Source organism: Apium graveolens, chromosome 7 (genome assembly GCF_009905375.1).
Source record: "Apium graveolens cultivar Ventura chromosome 7, ASM990537v1, whole genome shotgun sequence".
Taxonomy (NCBI): Eukaryota; Viridiplantae; Streptophyta; class Magnoliopsida; order Apiales; family Apiaceae; genus Apium; species Apium graveolens.
The window spans coordinates 175,689,009-175,704,868 of record NC_133653.1 but is presented as its reverse complement, the minus strand read 5'-3'; the positions used below and the strand labels follow the sequence as shown (position 1 = coordinate 175,704,868).

The 15,860-nt window shown below is 36.2% G+C and overlaps 1 pseudogene; it reads left to right on the top strand.

Annotated features, from left to right (window-relative positions):
- The first annotated feature begins 8,133 nt into the window (after positions 1-8,133).
- Positions 8,134-15,860, top strand: part of LOC141674197 (plasma membrane ATPase 2-like) — a 39,429-nt pseudogene continuing 31,702 nt past the window's right edge.

The following is a 15,860-nucleotide window of genomic DNA, read 5'->3' as shown; positions in this document are numbered from 1 at the left end:
AAGGCGAGAGCTTGGCTGAAAGAGATAGAAAAAGCTTTTTCGTTGGTGAAAGTTGAGGAAGAACAGAAGACGGATTTTGCAAGGTACTTTCTAAAAGGCGAAGCCAATTACTGGTGGGAATCGAAGAAAGCTTTGGAAGAAGAAGGTGTGGTGAACTGGGATAGATTCACTGATCTTTTCTTGGAGAAATATTTTCCTCGCTTTATGAAGAACCAGATGGGGATCAAGTTCCTGGAGCTGAAGCAAGATAACTTATCAGTTGCGGATTACGAGACCAAGTTCACTGAATTGGCCAGATTTGTTCCTGAGCAAGTGGATACTGAGGAGAAGCGGGCCAAGAGATTCCAGCAGGGACTGGAACCATGGATTCGTAGCAGAGTAGCTGTGTTTGAACTGACGACTTATACGGCTGTTGTTCAGAAGGCCATGATTATTGAAGGTGAAAGTGAAGCAGCTCAGAAAGAGAAAGGACCAGGAAATTTTCAGAATTGTTACAACAAAAGGCCGGGATTTCAAGCTCGGGGAAAAGCAAACTTCAGGAGACCAGAACAAAACAACCAGAGGATGGGTAATCGACTTCCTGCCCCAACTCAGCAAAGACTTATTCGACTGCCTCTACCTAATTACAGAACGTGTGGTAAAAAGTATACGGGAATTTGCAACAAGCCAAATGTCACGTGTTTCAAGTGCAAGCAAAGGGGACACTACTCTGGAGAATGTCCGATGGGAAGAGCAGAAGTCACTTGTTTGCAGTGTGGAAGAAAATGACATATTGCCAAAGACTGCAGAGGAGTTGCAATGGCCGCTAGTATTCCAAGAGTTTTAGCATTACCTCCACCTCCACTACCACTACAAAATTAGCCCAGGGCAAGGACTTTCAACATGTCAATGAAGGAAGCAGTACAGAGTCCGAATGTGGTTGCAGGTACACTTCCTCTAAATTCCGTAAATGCTCTAGTATTGATTGATTCAGGAGCTACTAGATCTTTTATTTCTGAAGATTTTATCTCTAAGATAGACTGTGAGGTTCAGTGGTTAGATGAAGTGTTAGTCATAAAATTAGCAAATGATGATCAGGTTACGGTAGATCGAGTATGCCCAAGTTGTAATATTGAGATAGGGAGATGTCATTTCTCAGTTGATTTGATACCTTTCAGGCTAGGAGAGTTTGATGTTATTTTAGGAATGGATTGGCTAGCTAGTAATAATGCTCAGATTGATTGTGCGAATAAGAAAGTGAAATTGCAAACTGAAGAAAATAAAACGGTAATATTTAAAGGTGAGAAGCAAAAGCAGAAATTCCTAAAAATGATGCAGACGAGAAGATTGCTACGCCAAGGATGTCAAGCTTACTTAGCATATATATTGGATACTGACAAGGATAATCCAAAAATTGAAGACATTCCTGTAGTTTTTGAGTTTCTTGATATTTTTCCAGATGAACTTCCAGGACTTCCACCGGATCGAGAAATCGAGTTCACTATTGACTTGACGCCAGGGACTGAACCAATTTCGAAAGCTCCATATCGAATGGCACCTGTTGAAATGAAGGAATTAGCAAAGCAGTTGCAAGAACTTCTCGACAAAGGAATCATAAGGCCTAGTGTATCCCTACGGGGCGCACCAGTATTGTTCGTGAAAAAGAAGGACGGTAGTATGCGACTGTGTATTGATTATCGTGAGCTGAACAAGTTAACTATCAAGAATAAATATCCTTTACCTCGCATCGATGACTTATTTGATCAACTAAAAGGAGCAGCATGGTTTTCGAAAATCGACTTACGATCAGGCTATCATCAGTTAAAGATCAAGGCAGAAGATATTCCAAAGACGGCGTTCAGAACGAGGTATGGACACTATGAATTTCTTGTAATGGCTTTTGGATTGACGAATGCACCTACAGCGTTTATGGACTTGATGAATCGAGTATTCAAGAAGTATCTGCATAAGTTTATCATTGTATTTATTGATGACATCTTGATTTATTCAAAGACGGAAGAAGAACATGAAGCGCACTTAAGAACGACACTGGAGATATTACGAAAAGAGCAGCTTTATGCAAAATTTTCAAAATGTGAATTTTGGTTGAAGGAAGTGCAGTTTCTAGGGCATATCATCAGTAGAGAAGGCATCCAAGTCGATCCAGCAAAGGTTGAAGCTGTGTTAAATTGGGAAAGACCAAAGACGCCGACAGAAGTCAGAAGTTTCTTGGGATTAGCTAGTTATTACAGAAGATTCGTTAAAGATTTTGCAAAGATAGCCACACCATTGACGAAGTTGACGCGAAAGAATGAAAAGTTTGAATGAAATGAAAAATGTGAAGCCAGTTTCCAAGAATTGAAGAATCGACTCGTAACTGCACCTGTGCTTGTGTTACTTGATGATCAAAGAGACTTTGTCATATACAGCGACGCTTCGTATCGAGGGCTAGGATGCGTTTTGATGCAACATGGAAATATGATCGCATATGCTTCTAGACAGCTAAAGCCACATGAACAAAAATATCCGACGCACGATCTTGAACTAGCAGCAATTGTGTTCGCACTGAAGCTTTGGATACATTATCTGTACGGTGAAAGATGTGAGATTTACACGGACCATAAAAGCTTGAAGTATATTTTTACCCAGAAGGAACTTAACATGCGACAGCGACGTTGGCTAGAGTTATTCAAGGATTACGACGATTCAATCAATTATCATCCAGGCAAGGACAATGTAGTAACAGATGCGTTAAGTCGAAAGGAACGATTAAACCTGTTAACGTCTTCAGAGGACTTAATCAAGGAATTCGATAAATTGGAGATTGAAGTTCGTGTACCAGAAAATTCTACCGAAATGATTTACGCTATGACTTTTCAGCCAGAACTATTGGAGAAAATAAGAAGGTGTCAGGAAGAAGTAATGGACCAGGATATTGACAATTTATCAGGGGAAGAGATTACCAGTCAGAAGGATGCTAAAGGAATTTTTCGTGTTGCTTCAAGGATTTGGATACCTAACGTACCGGAACTGAAAGCGGAAATTTTGCAAGATGCTCATATTTCAAGATATTCAATCCATCCCGGAAGCACAAAGATGTACAGAGACCTGAAGGAAAATTTTTGGTGGCCGAATATGAAGAAAGAAATAGCGGAATGGGTCAGCAAATGTTATACGTGCCAAAGAGTGAAAGTTGAACATCAACGCCCGAGCGGACTACTACAGCCACTAGACATTCCCGAATGGAAATGGGAGCACTTAGCTATGGATTTCGTAGTGGGACTTCCAAGGACGAAAACAAATCACGATGCAATTTGGGTTATTGTTGATCGATTGACGAAATCAGCACATTTTCTTCCGATTAACGAAAGATTTACACTAGACAAGTTAGTGCACTTATATCTCAAGAAAATTGTGATGCGTCATGGAGTACCAGTATCGATTGTATCGGATCGAGATCCTCGTTTCAATTCCAGATTTTGGAGATAATTCCAAGAATGTCTATGAACGAAGTTAAACATGAGTACAACCTATCATCCACAAACGGACGGTCAAAGTGAAAGGAAAATTCAAACAATCGAAGATATGCTACGTGTATGTGCAATAGATTTTGAATGCAATTGGGACGAACACTTACCGCTAGTGGAATTTTCTTACAATAACAGTTATCAAGCAAGCATTTGGATGCCACCTTATGAAGCTCTATATGGAAGAAAATGCAGATCACCTACCTGTTGGGATGAAGTAGGAGAACGTAAAATTCTAGGTCCAGAACTGATTCAGCAGACCAAGGAAAAAGTAGAACTGATTCGCAAGCGACTTAAAGCGGCGCAGAATCGATAGCGTAAATATGCAGATCTATCTAGAAAGGATATGGACTACTAGGAAGGAGAGCATGTATTGCTAAAGGTATCACCATGGAAAGGATTAACTAGGTTTGGAAATAGAGGCAAATTGAAACCTCGCTACGTCGGACCATTTGAAATTTTGAAGAAAATTGGGAAGGTTGCGTACGAGTTAGCTTTACCACTCCATATGCAGCATATTCACAATGTACTTCATGTATCTATGCTTAAGAAGTACAATACTGATACAAGGCATGTAATAGAGTATAAACCAGTAGAACTTCAGGCAGATTTGTCATATGTAGAACAGCCGATAAGAATTCTAGATCGACAAGAGAGGGTATTAAGAAATAAGTCTGTGTCATTAGTGAAAGTCTTGTGGAGAAACCCAGTGGTTGAAGAATCAACCTGGGAGCTCGAGAGTGAAATGTTATAAAAGTCTCCTCAGTTATTTGCATAGTATGATTCTGAGGACAGAATCCTTATAAGGAGGAGAATGTAACGACCGAGAAATTACGCTTGTACTATATCATAATAAAGATAAATTATGTGTATTATTATGTGATTAAATGTGTTGAGTCATTAAACCCTAACTGCTATGTGTTACGTGTTGTCTGTTTTGATCCAAACGTGTTTTGGATATTTATTGAGTGTTTTATCGTAAGATATATATTTTATATCAAAACCCGTACAACTCAAAACCATGTTTTAAAAGCCCGTATTTCAAACAAAATCATTGGCCCTATTTTGTTAAAAATGCCCTATACCATATCGCTATTCTGAACCCCTAGACGTTTTACAAATTTACCTTTTTCGCGAAAAACGACTTTTCCGGACCCCTCCGGGTACCAAAAACCCCACAAAAATCACATTTTTATTTTTATATGATCATGAAATTATCATATATTATTTTTCTTTATATTTTTGTAATATTCACAATTTTTGGAAATTTTTGACATTAATTTTGTATTTATTGGATATTTAAAAATTTAATATTAATACCCAAAAATTATAAAAATTGGGGTCAAATATTTTTATTAGGAGTGTAATTAGACCCTTAATTTTATTTAGGGGTATTATTTGCATAAATATAAATATCAGATTTGTCATTAATTTTTCAGTTAATTAATATTAAAAATCAGAAAAAAATAAAAAGAAAAGGGGATTAGGATTTGAGTGAAGAACAGGGCAGCAGAATAAAAGCTAAGTTTGATCGTGATTCCGGAGTCCAAATCGAACGTGTGAGTACTTGTTTTGAAGCTTATGATCTGTAGTTTCTGATTATGTAAATATTTTTGTTGTTGGATTACTTGATTTTAACTTTATATTTTCGGGTTTAATTCTTGAATTCAGGTTTGAATTTTTAGTTGTTGTTTGATGTTTTGATGATTACGAGCGTATAGATCGTCGATTTTGGAGTCGAACGACACCGGTTTCGTCAAATTTGGTTAACGTTTTGGAGGAAATCGATTTTCCGATGAAGTTCATTGGAGAACTTCGACTTGTGGTCTGAGATGGCGGAGAGGGGATGTTCTGATGGTGGTGACGCTGTGGGGCGACGGCTGAAACTCTAGTGAATCGAACGGAGTCAAAAAGGAGAAGAAACGATGATCAGTAGGCTCGTTTTTGGACTCACCGGAAAAGACGCCGGCGCCGGATTCTGGGTTTGGCCGCTGGTGTTCTTGAGCGACCCGGACCCGACCCGTTTGTTTTATTTCAGAGCCGAGTTTGATCCTAAAAACCCAAACCCTGAACTCTGTTTTGTGTTTCTGTATTTTTATATATTTATTTTATTTTCTAAAAATCAGAAATTAGTTTTAATAATTCTAATAATTAAATAAAAATTAGTTTTAAATTCTGAAAAAAAATAGTATTATTAATTTCTGAATTATTTTATTAAATTATAAATTCGAATTAAATTATTTAATTAATTATTTAATTATTTATCTAATTATTTATTAGTTATCTAATTAATTAATAATTAGTTAATTAATTAATAATTAGGTAATTAATTAATAAATAAGGATTAAAAATAATTAAATAATATGATTAATAATCTAATAATTAGTTAATATTACGAGTAACTCGTAGTCATACGAGTAGTGATTCGATAATTAGAGTTATCGTTCAAGCGATAGTTATTCGAATAATATTGCAGTAATTATTTGTATCGTATAATTAAATACCGATAATTAATTGATTAACGAATCGTATAAGTACAATAATAATAATGTAATGGTTCGATAATTATGTGAGGATTGCGAGTAGCTCGTATTTATACGAGTAGTTAATCGTTGAGTAGATTATAATTCGAGCAGTTAGTAGTTATTCGATAAATAGCGTATCCGTTAATAGTATCGAGTGATTATTTGTAAATAATTGATTTAATCGAGTAAGTATTATTAATTTATAAATAAGTGTAATAAATAGTAATAAATCCTAATAATTAGGGATTAATTATTTTAAAATTCAATAATTATTAAGAAATTACTTAAAAATGTAATTAAGGATTATTTAATTATAATTAATTACTTATAATTAATTATTAATTAATTAAATCTTGTTTAATTCATAATAATTAAACCGTTAGTCCGATTTGAGCAAAACGAAGACCCCTAGACTCAGAAAAATTAAACGAATCCAATAAAAATAGTTGTAAGTTATAATTTATTCCGGAAGAGAGTGGTTTTGTGATAATTAACTATTCATAGGCTCTATTAGGGGTAGAATCGAGTCGAATAAATTTCGAAAAGTTGTAATAAAATCAGATAGGGTTAATTTTTATAAATATGAGTCTAGAATCGATTCTAAAAATGATTATAAGTCTAAAAATTAATTATGTGCTTTATGTGCTATGTGCTTTACGTGATTATGTGAACCTTATGTGCTATATCATTATATGTGTGTATATGCGAGTCAGATAGAAACGTATGGGTAGACTGATAAGGTTACATGATATCAATTCGAGATACACGTATATAGTAAGTTATCTAAACGACTATCTTTCTATGATTGGTTCAGTGTTAGCAAGGCAGAACAAGCTAGGGACAGAAGGCGGTGAGTTGAACCAGGATAAGTACGCGCAAGGCAAGTTTTTCCCCTATTCTAAATTCAGAATAGTGAATTATATTTCCTTTATCATATCAGTTACCTTTGATAATCATTGTTCATATACACTGTTACCCATTTATTAATGCTTGTTTCAATTTTATTTCGATTCTTGATTTCTCCTAATTTATTGAATTCTCTATTCATATTCCAATACTTTTACCCTTGTTACATATACTCTGGTATATCCTGGTGTTGGGATATATCAAAAGCATTCTGATTGTTCCGGGTGCTATACCTTGGACTGGATGGTTACTATACGGGCTGGGTTTTACCCAGACCATTATTTAATAGGCCATAGTTGCCTGAGTACTCTTTATGTTGGTTGGGTCTATGCAGTTGGGTATAGATCCGCACTGTATCCTGACTGATCAGCGGGTTATAGTGCATATGTTGGTTCTTGTTTCCAGTCTTGTTCATTTGGCACTCGCCAGTGTTGGAAAATTATTATCCTATACATATTCAGATGGTTGTTCAAACCAGCAGCTTATCGGTTCACTTATTTCTCTCTCTTTATACTATATATATTGTTGCAGGCTTGTTGAGCAATTTTGGCTCATCCCTTTTTATTGTTATTCCTATTGTTTTACAGTTAAGGTAGAGAATGAAACCCATCAGGACCCGCGTAGTCAAGAAGCGAGTCAAACAGCGGGACCCTCTTATACCAAGAGTATTTCTTCCTATTCCCAAAGAGAGCTTTGAATTACCAGATCAGGTGTAGCAGGATAAGTAGTAATGTTGGGTTGAATAAAAGTTTTGTGTAGTTTGAATAAAAGTTATGTGGTGAGAATGTAGGTAGAATAAAGTTTTGTAACAAAGAGAGTTCTTAAGACATATTATTTTATTTGGGTTTGTAATAAAGTGTAGTATGTGGTTCTTGTTTTCAACTCAAACCTTAAAAGATCTTGAGTAGTAATAGTTCGGGGTAATTATTATTTTTATATTCCGCTTGTGCAGGTTTAGTTTGTAGTTGTTGTTAATAATGCCCCAAATCTATACCCCGGATTTGGAGGGTGTTATAGTTGGCATCAGAGCTTAGGATTGACCCTTGAAAACAAGAACGTTAGGATTAAGATAAGATAGGAAAATTAGATAGGGTAGAAGTAAGAGTGTTAGGATTGTCTGTTTATGTGATTAGAAGTTATGAGTTTTAGGAATGTGGTTCGATTTGTTTTTGTATTATTATTGTTATGTATATTATATGGCTTCTTCGTCGGAGCGGACTGAGTCAGACCCAGTGGCAGCACCAGTTCTAGCCCCAGCATCAGTGCGGATTTTTCCTCCATTGCCACCACCTCCACCATTACCACCTGGACCAGTGCCAGAGATACCACCTCCACCAGAGGTACCAGACTTTGTTGATTATTTTCCTTATTTTGAGCCGGAGATGCCTGACTTTCCACCTTTGGAGTTACCGATGTTTGATGTTCCTGATATGATTGATCTTCCATAATGGGATGACCTAGAGCCGCAGATTCCAGTACCGCAGCCTGAGATTCCAGATATTCCATAAATGGAGCCAGAGGCAGAGCCACCAGTGTATGCACCTATGGAGCAGCCTGTCTTATTTCCTGCCCCATTAGCTATTTATGCCCCTGTTCCCGGAGTATATCAGTTTCCACCGCCGGAGTTCATGAATGAGATAGTAGTAGATGGGTCGTTACCTTCTCGAGGGTCTAGCACAGATCTTCGTGAGCATCATACAGTGACTTACCAGCATTTTCAGGCGGAGAGAGAGAGGAGAGGATTCGATGGCAGAACCAGTGCAGAGAGATCCTTGGATTGTTTGAGACGCAGGCAGATGGTCCCGTCCGAGCATTACGATCAGATTACATATTAAGGGAGAGGTTACGTCAGATTTACCGAGTTAGTTCTCAGCAGCTTATGGATCTGAGACAACAGGATATTAGTGCAGAGACAGCATATCATAGAGCATTGAGACTTACCGAGGCAGTGCTAGAGGCGTTGCAGGAGGAGTTGAGTCACGTGCCACCAGGATTCTGAGACTAGCAGATAGAGGAGTGTTGTATCATTTACATTTTTGTAGATAGAGGCAGCATAGTATTGTATGACTAGTTTGTATGAGTGTAACTACTAACTTTGACTGATAGTAGTAGCAATACGACTGATATATCATAGGTTTTTTTTATATCAAGCACTGACACCTGCAGCTGGTGTTCTACCTATATATATAAGAGATGGTCTTTTGCACGTTTTCTATATTTTATTTCCAGTCATTTAAGCATTTACATTTAACTTCATTATTTTACCGTTGCATATTTACAAATGTTGTTTTATTTACGATCATGTTGTACCCTTTATGTTTTCAAAAAGATTTTTAAAGCATTTTAAAAAGGGATTTATTTACATATTATAGTGTTTTATTTATTTGAATATTTACTAAATTGTTTTATTTTCCCATATCAACTGTTTTAACACTGTTTTAATATTATAAAGATTATTTTCATTCCATAACACTTGTTTAATATACTGTTATTAAAAAGAACCCATTGTTTTATTACCAGAAAGATGGCACCTAAAACAAAAGCACGACCCGACTCATCAAATGGAAATACCGAGGGCCAAAATAATAATAACCAGATGGATCAGATGTTTAATCTCATGCAACAGCAGATGTTGATGATGCAACAACAAATGCAGCAGCAACAGCAGCAGTTCCAACAACAGATGTTACAGCAAACCGCTCATCCAGGACATCAAGTACTAGCAGCAACACCTACGGTCACTTTCAAGCAATTTCAGTCGGTAAAGCCTTCAGAATTTACTGGTTCCACAGATGTAATAACCCCAATTTTTGGAAATTTTTGAAACCCTTATGAATAGTGCTTTTGCTGAATGAGAAAACTTTTCATGCCACACTATGTAGGGGTTCTGATATGGATATTCTGAGATTTTATTAGTACTCTATATGGTATATAAGTGTATGCAAAGATTAGTCAGAATCCAATTCCGAACACTTTGATTTTTCCCGGAAATACACTAGATACGGAGAGAATTGAGTATAAGGTAACAGGATAAAAAGGATTTAAATTAAAAGATTATAATAGAGGATCATAAAAAGGAATATAATGTATTGAGAAAGGTTAAGGGAACCTAAGTAATAAGATCCCGGGTATGATCCCTCAAACGATAAACGAAAACGAAAGTTAAGCGAACCGTATAACAGATCAGCGGTCATTAGGCAAACAATTAGAAGCTAATCAAAGAGATTAGAAGAGATGATGACATAGCAATGTGACATAAGCATGACATAAGGGGAAGGAGATGTGGTTGATTTAAAACCACACAAAGTCAAGGCTAGAAAAGTAATTAACCAAAAACAACACAAAAAGCAACCAACCAAGCCAAAACATTTCATTTTCATCAAAAAAACACAAAACCCCATTTTCTTCTTCAAGCTCTCGGCCTCTTTTCTTAAAAAATGAAAGTCCAAGCTCCTCCACTTACTATTTAGCAAGGTAATTATCCTAGCTTCTCCTAGTTAAGTTACATACTTCCTATAAGTTTAAGCTTCTAATTCCAAGCCAATCTTTTTCTATAAATCAAGAAAGAAGATGGTGAATAGTACTTTCTTGAAATTAATTTTTGTGTTCTTGATTTCTTTGAAAGAACAAGCTTGTAGGAGGTTAGATTAAGGCTTCCATGGGCATTCCAAGGATCTTTCATGGATTAAAAGCTTCAAGGAAGGTATAACTCTTCATGATCTTAGCTTTAAGTTTTGTTGTTTAGATTTCCTAATGTTTAGATGAAGGGTTAGGGTAATGGGTGTGTAATCATGTTAAAGCTTGTTATGAGTATTTTAGTTGGTGAGAGGCATGATTATTGTGTGTTTAGAGATTGGTTGATTTTGTGATATTTTTGGAGTTGGAAATCTTGGTTAATTAGTTAATGAACTTAAGTAAAACTCTTAGTTCATAATTGAGAAATAAGTATGAATTGGTAACATTGATTTGATGGGGCTGTTGGAGTGTGTTTTGGATGGATGTTGGTTGTATGATTGATTTGGGGTTGAATTGTGGTTGGTTTTGAATGGTTTAAATTTGGGAAATCACGTAAACATAGCCATCGTAACGTCCGATTTTCTTTAGACTGTTTTTGTGCATAACATTAGGACCCGAGAACCTCCTGCTAGATTATTACCATTGCCATGTCTAGATAGCTCGTGTTACGAGCTTCGTTTTGATATGTAGTTCGTTCGATTCCGATGCACGGTTTAGGAGAAACGACCGTTTTAAGGAACGGCGTTTTGTGAACGAAACATTTCCCCTCGCCTTACTTTGAAACATAGGTTAAAGTCCAAAAAGGGTTAATTAATGTATGAAACATTTATGGTAAGTGTGTTAGGCAGTTGGTAAGACACTCACGAAGGAATCGCCTTAAAACTCGTAAAGGTTAAATTATTAAAAAATGGTGGAGCCGAGGGTACTCGAGTGACTTAAGAGAATCAGTAAGCACAAAATGAGCGTTAGAGTCTGAGTTGGTTAGAGTATAGATTTACAAGTGACTTTGGTTTAATTCCAACTTACTTGTTGTTTATAGGTTACCAGACTCGTCCCGAGCCTTTTTTACCCCAAGTTGCTCATGCAAGTTTTCTACCAGTTATAACTGTTGTTGTGATGTATATATGTATTTGCATTATCTTGCGATAGATGCATGTTGGTTAATTAGCAAATGTTGCAATATATTGAAGCATGCTGCTATGGTATATATATATGCATGCCTGTTTCGTATTCTTTCCATATATATATGTTGATTCAGTTGATAATACCTATGCTAGAGGATAGCGGTATTTTGCATATACCCTTAGTATAGGGACCCAAAGGTGAAAATATTTTCTAAAACCGGGAGTCGAGGATCCCGAGTAGATTTTGTATATATGGATATAAATATATATATATATATACTTATATATATATGGTCATAGTTTTCAAAACTATTAATCGAATAAGGTTTATTCGATAACTTTAACTTTATTTTATTAAATGAATATTATTTTGAATATTCAGTCGAAGACTTATGACTCCTTTTATTTTATTATTTGAATATTATTTGAATATTCATTCGAGGGCTTATGACTCAGTTTATATTATTTAATGAATATTATTTGAATATTCATTTGAGGATCTATGACTCCGATTATTTGCTGAGATATATTCTTTATTTTATTAAAGAATAAGGTGTCAATAATCAAACTTATTTTCGATTATTCAAATAAAGATAGTACTTTCATATAAGTATATCTTTGGTTATTTAATACTCGTTTCAAGTATAAGTTTTAATACTTCTACTTCAATTATTTTTATAAAGATTATTCTTTATGAGAATATTATTTAAATAATAATATTCAGACATTTTCTAAATCTTCTGGGGACTGATTTACTTCATTAAATCAGCTTTACTCCAAACACTCTTTAAAGTGTTTTGGAGTCTTCAAAATGATTTTTAAAAGTTAGAGCGGATCCCAAAACTCATTTTTATATTTAAGATCTTCCTTTTTAAGGGGATTTAAATACTCGTTCAAAACCTGAGGGATCCGGCTCTGTGGTGTATTTTATATTCGCAACAAGGTTGCAGTTTTGGTAAATGAATTGATTACTTACCCAACGTTCGGGAAGTAAGTCCATCTATTGAGTCGGCATAAGCAACATGGGCTCAGTGGGCGTCCATGATAGTGTAAGTGGCTCAGTGGGAGTCCATCAAATGCATAAGTGGCTGAGTGGCAGTCCAGCATAAGGTCCTATTACGACCAGGGTGATGACTAGTGGGGAATTCGTCCATCTACTAGTAGAAAAGGTTACTTATGGGTATCTTTGCCTGATCAGCAAGATACCTGGTTTATGCCAAAAATTCTTTTCCTTTCCAAATTTATTGGATATTGCAACTCTGTTCATACTTTACATGACAGAGGTTTTCAGGAAATGTATAAAGAAGATGTATATGTGGATATATATATATATATATATATATATATATATATATATATATATATATATCAGAACTTAATGAAGTATATCCTAACTTCATTTCCTTTAATAATATTTCAAAGATTGAATCTATTCAAGTCTTATCTTGTGGTCTCATCAGTGGGATGAACTTTTGAAATTAATTATAACTTGAATGGTGGTAGTTCAAGTAGTATTTGGAAAAAGATATAAGTATATTGGAGTATCTTGTAACTTCATCTTTTAAACTTATATCTAGTAAATGATTATCTTATGTATGACAAAGATTTTCAGAAAAACGTTGAGACAAGGTTAGATATATGAGATCACCTTGCAACGATATTTTTTTATACAGTTATACACTGGGACTTTGTGTATATTATGCATGGAAGAGGACTTCCAATATTTTGAAAAGTATATATGTATATATATATATATATATATACTGAATATTTTGCGACTTCATCGCATTAAAATATCAAACTTGGTTCATTTCTTTTGACCAAGACTTTCATGAGTACTATGAGAAGGCTCATATATTGTTAATCATTATACATATTATTTTGGTGGGCTTGCTGCTCACCCTTGCTTTCTTCTTTCATCACACAACATCAGATAGACAAGATGAACAGGACCAAGCTCCCGATTCGCGAGCGGATAGGAAGCATTCCGCAGTTTCCTATAGGTGTTGAAGTCACTGTAGCTGAGGTAGAGAAATACCAATAGACTAGGCTTCAACTTTTGATGTACCAGATTATGTATATTTACGAATTGTAATAATGGCAAAGAAAATGTAAATTTATTCAGAAAACCTTCTAAGGTGTATTGGCAGATAATTGTGGAATAAAATGACTTGTGATTATTTTTGGATGTTCATCTCTGAGACTATAACGTGTGGTGTGTGCGTTTATTGTGGGGTCACAGTACAGAGTAGTTGATTAATTATTAAGGTTGGGTGTTACTAAGGGAAATGGAACTCGTGACAACCCGGATCTCCGACCCCGGATCTGGGGGTGTTACAGAAGTGGTATCAGAGCACTTCGTTATAAACCTCAGAGATGATGTGACATTAAGATAATAAGTTCACTAAGATGATAAGAACTCTTGACAAGTTCATAGTCAGGCTACCTAACGTAGTACTGATAGTTAAAACCCTTATGGGAACCCTTATAAATATCGTGATAGAAGCGTAGTTCGTTATCGTATATGGTAGCGGGAATCCGAACCCTGAGGTTGAGGAGCAACAGCGCGATGATGTTTTATTACTAATTGGAGATCGGATTGTGGATCCGATAGAGCGTCCTAACGCAGGACCGGATGATGTTGATATTGAGGATGTTGTCCTAGAAGGGATAGTTGCTGAGGAGGATCCCATGGAGGATCCTGACAAGAATGAATAAAGGACCACTGATGAATTGATGACCATGGTTAGGTCGACTACCAGAGGTAGGATTGGTCGATCACTACCGGAGGTTCGTTCAAGTTTATAAAGATAGTAGCCCCCTTTAACGCGGCTTACTCGTAAGACTGAGAAGTTTGAATGGACAGAGAAATGTGAGAACAGCTTTCAAGAACTGAAGCAAAGGTTGGTGACGACCCCTATGCTGGCGTTGCCGGATGGAAAAGGAGATTTTGTGAAGTATAGTGACGCTTCGCACAAGGGCTTAGGGTGCGTGCTTATGCAGTACGGTAAGGTAATCGCGTACGCGTTAAGACAATTAAGGGAATATAAAATTCGATATCCCCGCCCATGAGCTTAGGCTCGTGGCAATAGTTTTACCCTAAAGATTGGAGGCACTACTTGTATGGAGAGAAGTGCGAGAATTACCTAATCCATAAGTGCTCTAGTACATTTTCACGTAGAAAGAGCTCAACATATGCCAGAGGAGGCAGTTAGAGCTAATCAAGAATAATGATTGGGAGATTCTTTATCATTCGGGGAAAGCCAATGTGGTGGCTGATGCCCTTAGTAAAAAGGAGAGACTCAAGATGATAATGTCTTTAGGAGAGTTTATAAGAGATTTTGGAAATAGTAGTAAAGGTAACCGGAGCCGGTACCGAAAAGCTATTTGAGATTGCAATACAGTCCGAATTATCGGAAAAGAACATATTGTGCGAGAAAAAGTGAAGAATGAAGGCAGAGAGCCAACAAATAGATATGAAATTAATACCGAGAAAAATGATAAGGGAATAATGAGGTATTCCTATAGAATTTGGGTTCCAAATGTTCAAGAGCTTAAAGATGAGATCTTAGATGAAAGTCATAGTTCAAGGAATAAGATTAAGGGCAAACCCTGAATGTGATAGTCAGGGAGGACGCCATCAAGATAGAAGGAACCCATAACATAATGAAGTGGAAAATGAGGATTTTAACGTATAAGATAACCCCAAGTATGGGAGAAGGATGAAATATTTCATACTAAGGAAACAGAAAGTCGAGTAAGGAAAGGAGACCCAAGACGGTACTCCTATACGGCAATTCATGGACCTGTCTAAAAAGAACTTAGACTATTATCCCCAACCACCACCTTGAGGAAACAATGTAGTAGGAAATTCTTTTAGGACCTTTAAGTCTCTAAGCTCTCAGAGTTCCAAGGAACAGGTTGACCTAGTCGAGGAAAGAGCCTGGCTAAAGGAAATAGAGGAATCAATTGAGATTCTAAATGATTGACGAATCACAAAAGACTGTTTTTGTCACTTACCCTCCTAAGAGAGAGGCCACCCGCCGGTGAAAGGCCAAGGAAGGCACGGAGCAAGAGATTATAATAAACTGATTTAAGTTCAGTCAATTGTTTTCAGGAAAGTACTTCCCAAGGTTATGGAGAGAGTGCAAAAGCTTTAGAGCCAGAACAAAGGTGGACGAGTATGATGAATTGTGAATCTAAGTTGTAAAAAGTTGTCAAGATTCGTTCTAAGGACACGAATCCAGAATGACGGGATGTTTGAAATCAATGCTTATGTTGTG